The sequence below is a fragment of the Stomoxys calcitrans genome, chromosome 3, assembly GCF_963082655.1.
Source record: "Stomoxys calcitrans chromosome 3, idStoCalc2.1, whole genome shotgun sequence".
In the NCBI taxonomy this organism is placed as follows: Eukaryota; Metazoa; Arthropoda; class Insecta; order Diptera; family Muscidae; genus Stomoxys; species Stomoxys calcitrans.
Window position 1 is genome coordinate 64,780,506 of NC_081554.1, and position 5,802 is coordinate 64,786,307.

A 5,802-nucleotide genomic window follows, 5' to 3' on the forward strand; every position below is an offset into this window, starting at 1 on the left:
TGCGATTCGAAATTCGAAGAGGAATCGCAAAGCAAGCAGCATTTCTTAAAATTTTCACTTTTTATTTTTTTGCATTTGTTTAGGAAAGGGGGTAACCTTATGGAAATTTTCAATTTTTGATGCCTAAAAAATTTTTGAGTTGAGCATACAGAAGTGAAGTTTATGGCCAAATAATGGGGTGTATCGAAATAACAGAGTGTTTTCTTCAAAAAACAAGCTCAAAATCGCATAATTGACATCCAAAAAATGGAAAAAAATCAATGAGAATTTGAAGATATTCGAGGTCACTTTCAAGGTCGAAAACGCTGTAACTCCTTCATTTTTTAATTTTTCGAAAATCCACAAGCATTTTGCGATTCGAAATTCGAAGAGGAATCGCAAAGCAAGCAACATTTCTTAAAATTTTCACTTTTTATTTTTTTGCATTTTTTAGGAAAGGGGGTAACCTTAAGAAAATTTTCAATATTTGATGACTAAAAAATTTTTGAGTTGAGCATACAGAAGTGAATTTTATGGCGAAATAATGGGGTGTATAGAAATAACTGAGTGTTTTCTTCAAAAAACAAGCTCAAAATCGCATAATTGACATCCAAAAAATGGAAAAAATTCTATGAGAATTTGAAGAAAAAATTCTATGAGAATTTGAAGATATTCGAGGTCACCTTCAAGGTCGAAAACGCTGTAACTCCTTCATTTTTTTAATTTTTCGAAAATCCAAAAGCTTTCTGCGATTCGAAATTCGAAGAGGAATCGCAAAGCAAGCAGCATTTCTTAAAATTTTCACTTTTTATTTTTTTGCATTTTTTTAGGAAATTTTCAATTTTTGATGCCTAAAAATTTTTTGAGTTGAGCATACAGAAGTGAAGTTTATGGCGAAATAATGGGGTGTATAGAAATAACTGAGTGTTTTCTTCAAAAAACAAGCTCAAAATCGCATAATTGACATCCAAAAAATGGAAAAAATTCTATGAGAATTTGAAGATATTCAAGGTCACTTTCAAGGTCGAAAACGCTGTAACTCCTTCATTTTTTAATTTTTCGAAAATCCAAAAGCATTTTGCGATTCGAAATTCGAAGAGGAATCGCAAAGCAAGTAACATTTCTTAAAATTTTCACTTTTTATTTTTTTGCATTTTTTTAGGAAAGGGGGTAACCTTATGAAAATTTTCAATATTTGATGACTAAAAAATTTTTGAGTTGAGCATACAGAAGTGAATTTTATGGCCAAATAATGGGGTGTATCGAAATAACTGAGTGTTTTCTTCAAAAAACAAGCTCAAAATCGCATAATTGACATCGAAAAAATGGAGAAAATTCTATGAGAATTTGAAGATATTCAAGGTCACTTTCAAGGTCGAAAACGCCGTAACTCCTTCATTTTTTAATTTTTCGAAAATCCAAAAGCATTCTGCGATTCGAAATTCGAAGAGGAATCGCAAAGCAAGCAGCATTTCTTAAAATTTTCACATTTTATTTTTTTGCATTTTTTAGGAAATGGGGTAACGTTATGAAAATTTTAAATATTTGATGCCTAAAAAATTTTTGAGTTGAGCATACAGAAGTGAAGTTTATGGCGAAATAATGGGGTGTATCGAAATAACTGAGTGTTTTCTTCAAAAAAAACAAGCTCAAAATCGCATAATTGACATCCAAAAAATGGAAAAGATTCTATGAGAATTTGAAGATATTCAAGGTCACTTTCAAGGTCGAAAACGCTGTAACTCCTTCATTTTTTAATTTTTCGAAAATCCAAAAGCATTTTTCGATTCGAAATTCGAAGAGGAATCGCGAAGCATGCAGCATTTCTTAAAATTTTCCCTTTCTATTTTTTTGCATTTTTTTAGGAAAGGGGGTACCTTATGAAAATTTTCAATTTTTGATGCCTAAAAAATTTTTGAGTTGAGCATACAGAAGTGAAGTTTATGGCGAAATAATGGGGTGCATCGAAATAACTGAGTGTTTTCTTCAAAAAACAAGCTCAAAATCGCATAATTGACATCCAAAAAATGGAAAAAATTCTATGAGAATTTGAAGATATTCAAGGTCACTTTCAAGGTCGAAAACGCTGTAACTCCTTCATTTTTTAATTTTTCGAAAATCCAAAAGCATTCTGCGATTCGAATTCGAAGAGGAATCGCAAAGCAAGCAGCATTTCTTAAAATTTTCATTTTTTATTTTTTTGCATTTTTTTAGGAAAGGGGGTAACCTTATGAAAATTTTCAATTTTTGATTCCTAAAAAATTTTTGAGTTGAGCATACAGAAGTGAAGTTTATGGCGAAATAAGGGGGTGTATCGAAATAACTGAGTGTTTTCTTCAAAAAACAAGCTCAAAATCGCATAATTGACATCCAAAAAATGGAAAAAATTCTATGAGAATTTGAAGATATTCGAGGTCACTTTCAAGGTCGAAAACGCTGTAACTCCTTCATTTTTTAATTTTTCGAAAATCCAAAAGCATTCTGTGATTCGAAATTCGAAGAGGAATCGCAAAGCAAGCAACATTTCTTAAAAAATTCTATGAGAATTTGAAGATATTCAAGGTCACTTTCAAGGTCGAAAACGCTGTAACTCCTTCATTTTTTAATTTTTCGAAAATCCAAAAGCATTTTTCGATTCGAAATTCGAAGAGGAATCGCGAAGCATGCAGCATTTCTTAAAATTTTCCCTTTCTATTTTTTTGCATTTTTTTAGGAAAGGGGGTACCTTATGAAAATTTTCAATTTTTGATGCCTAAAAAATTTTTGAGTTGAGCATACAGAAGTGATTTTTATGGCCAAATAATGGGGTGTATCGAAATAACTGAGTGTTTTCTTCAAAAAACAAGCTCAAAATCGCATAATTGACATCCAAAAAATGGAAAAAATTCTATGAGAATTTGAAGATATTCAAGGTCACTTTCAAGGTCGAAAACGCTGTAACTCCTTCATTTTTTAATTTTTCGAAAATCCAAAAGCATTCTGCGATTCGAAATTCGAAGAGGAATCGCAAAGCAAGCAGCATTTCTTAAAATTTTCACTTTTTATTTTTTTGCATTTTTTTAGGAAAGGGGGTAACCTTATGAAAATTTTCAATTTTTGATTCCTAAAAAATTTTTGAGTTGAGCATACAGAAGTGAAGTTTATGGCGAAATAATGGGGTGTATAGAAATAACTGAGTGTTTTCTTCAAAAAACAAGCTCAAAATCGCATAACTGACATCCAAAAAATGGAAAAAATTCTATGAGAATTTGAAGATATTCAAGGTCGAAAACGCTGTAACTCCTTCATTTTTTAATTTTTCGAAAATCCAAAAGCTTTCTGCGATTCGAAATTCGAAGAGGAATCGCAAAGCAAACAGCATTTCATAAAATGTTCACTTTTTATTTTTTTGCATTTTTTTTTGGAAAGGGGGTAACCTTATGAAAATGTTCAATTTTTGATGCCTAAAAAATTTTAGAGTTGAGCATACAGAAGTGAAGTTTATGGCGAAATAATGGGGTGTATCGAAATAACTGAGTGTTTTCTTCAAAAAACAAGCTCAAAATCGCATAATTGACATCCAAAAAATGGAAAAAATTCTATGAGAATTTGAAGATATTCAAGGTCACTTTCAAGGTCGAAAACGCTGTAACTCCTTCATTTTTTAATTTTTCGAAAATCCAAAAGCATTCTGCGATTCGAAATTCGAAGAGGAATCGCAAAGCAAGCAGCATTTCTTAAAATTTTCACTTTTTATTTTTTTGCATTTTTTTAGGAAAGGGGGTAACCTTATGAAAATTTTCAATTTTTGATTCCTAAAAAATTTTTGAGTTGAGCATACAGAAGTGAAGTTTATGGCGAAATAATGGGGTGCATCGAAATAACTGAGTGTTTTCTTCAAAAAACAAGCTCAAATCGCATAATTGACATTCAAAAAATGGAAAAAATTCTATGAGAATTTGAAGATATTCAAGGTCACTTTCAAGGTCGAAAACGCTGTAACTCCTTCATTTTTTGATTTTTCGAAAATCCAAAAGCATTCTGCGATTCGAAATTCGAAGAGGAATCGCAAAGCAAACAGCATTTCATAAAATGTTCACTTTTTATTTTTTTGCATTTTTTTTTTGGAAAGGGGGTAACCTTATGAAAATGTTCAATTTTTGATGCCTAAAAATTTTAGAGTTGAGCATACAGAAGTGAAGTTTATGGCGAAATAATGGGGTGTATCGAAATAACTGAGTGTTTTCTTCAAAAAACAAGCTCAAAATCGCATAATTGACATCCAAAAAATGGAAAAAATTCTATGAGAATTTGAAGATATTCAAGGTCACTTTCAAGGTCGAAAACGCTGTAACTCCTTCATTTTTTAATTTTTCGAAAATCCAAAAGCATTATGCGATTCGAAATTCGAAGAGGAATCGCAAAGCAAGCAACATTTCTTAAAAAATTCTATGAGAATTTGAAGATATTCAAGGTCACTTTCAAGGTCGAAAACGCTGCAACTCCTTCATTTTTTAATTTTTCGAAAATCCAAAAGCATTCTGCGATTCGAAATTCGAAATTCGAAGAGGAATCGCAAAGCAAGCAGCATTTCTTAAAATTTTCACTTTTTATTTTTTTGCATTTTTTTAGGAAAGGGGGTAACCTAATGAAAATTTTCAATTTTTGATGCCTAAAAAATTTTTGAGTTCAGCATACAAAAGTGAAGTTTATGGCGAAATAATGGGGTGCATCGAAATAACTGAGTGTTTTCTTCAAAAAACAAGCTCAAAATCGCATAATTGACATTAAAAAAATGGAAAAAATTCTATGAGAATTTGAAGATATTCAAGGTCACTTTCAAGGTCGAAAACGCTGTAACTCCTTCATTTTTTAATTTTTCGAAAATCCAAAAGCATTCTGCGATTCGAAATTCGAAGAGGAATCGCAAAGCAAGCAGCATTTCTTAAAATTTGCACTTTTTATTTTTTTGCATTTTTTAGGAAAGGGGTTAACCTTATGAAAATGTTAAATTTTTGATTCCTAAAAAATTTTTGAGTTGAGCATACAGAAGTGAAGTTTATGGCGAAATAAGGGGGTGGATCGCAATAAGTGAGTGTTTTCTTCAAAAAACAAGCTCAAAATCGCATAAGTGACATCCAAAAAATGGAAAAAATTCTATGAGAATTTGAAGATATTCAAGGTCACTTTCAAGATCGAAAACGCTGTAACTCCTTCATTTTTTAATTTTTCGAAAATCCAAAAGCATTCTGCGATTCGAATTCGAAGAGGAATCGCAAAGCAAGCAGCATTTCTTAAAATTTTCATTTTTTATTTTTTTGCATTTTTTTAGGAAAGGGGGTAACCTTATGAAAATTTTAAATTTTTGATGCCTAAAAAATTTTTGAGTTGAGCTTACAGAAGTGAAGTTTATGGTGAAATAATGGGGTGTATCGAAATAACTGAGCGTTTTCTTCAAAAAACAAGCTCAAAATCGCATAATTGACATCCAAAATATGTAAAAAATTCTATGAGAATTTGAAGATATTCAAGGTCGAAAACGCTGTAACTCCTTCATTTTTTAATTTTTCGAAAATCCAAAAGCATTCTGCGATTCGAAATTCGAAGAGGAATCGCAAAGCCAGCAACATTTCTTAAAATTTTCACTTTTTATTTTTTTGCATTTTTTTAGGAAAGGGGGTAACCTTATGAAAATTTTCAATTTTTGATGCCTAAAAAATTTATGAGTTGAGCTTACAGAAGTGAAGTTAATGGACAAATAATGGGGTGTATCGAAATAACTGAGTGTTTTCTTCAAAAAACAAGCTCAAAATCGCATAATTGACATCCAAAAAATGGAGAAAA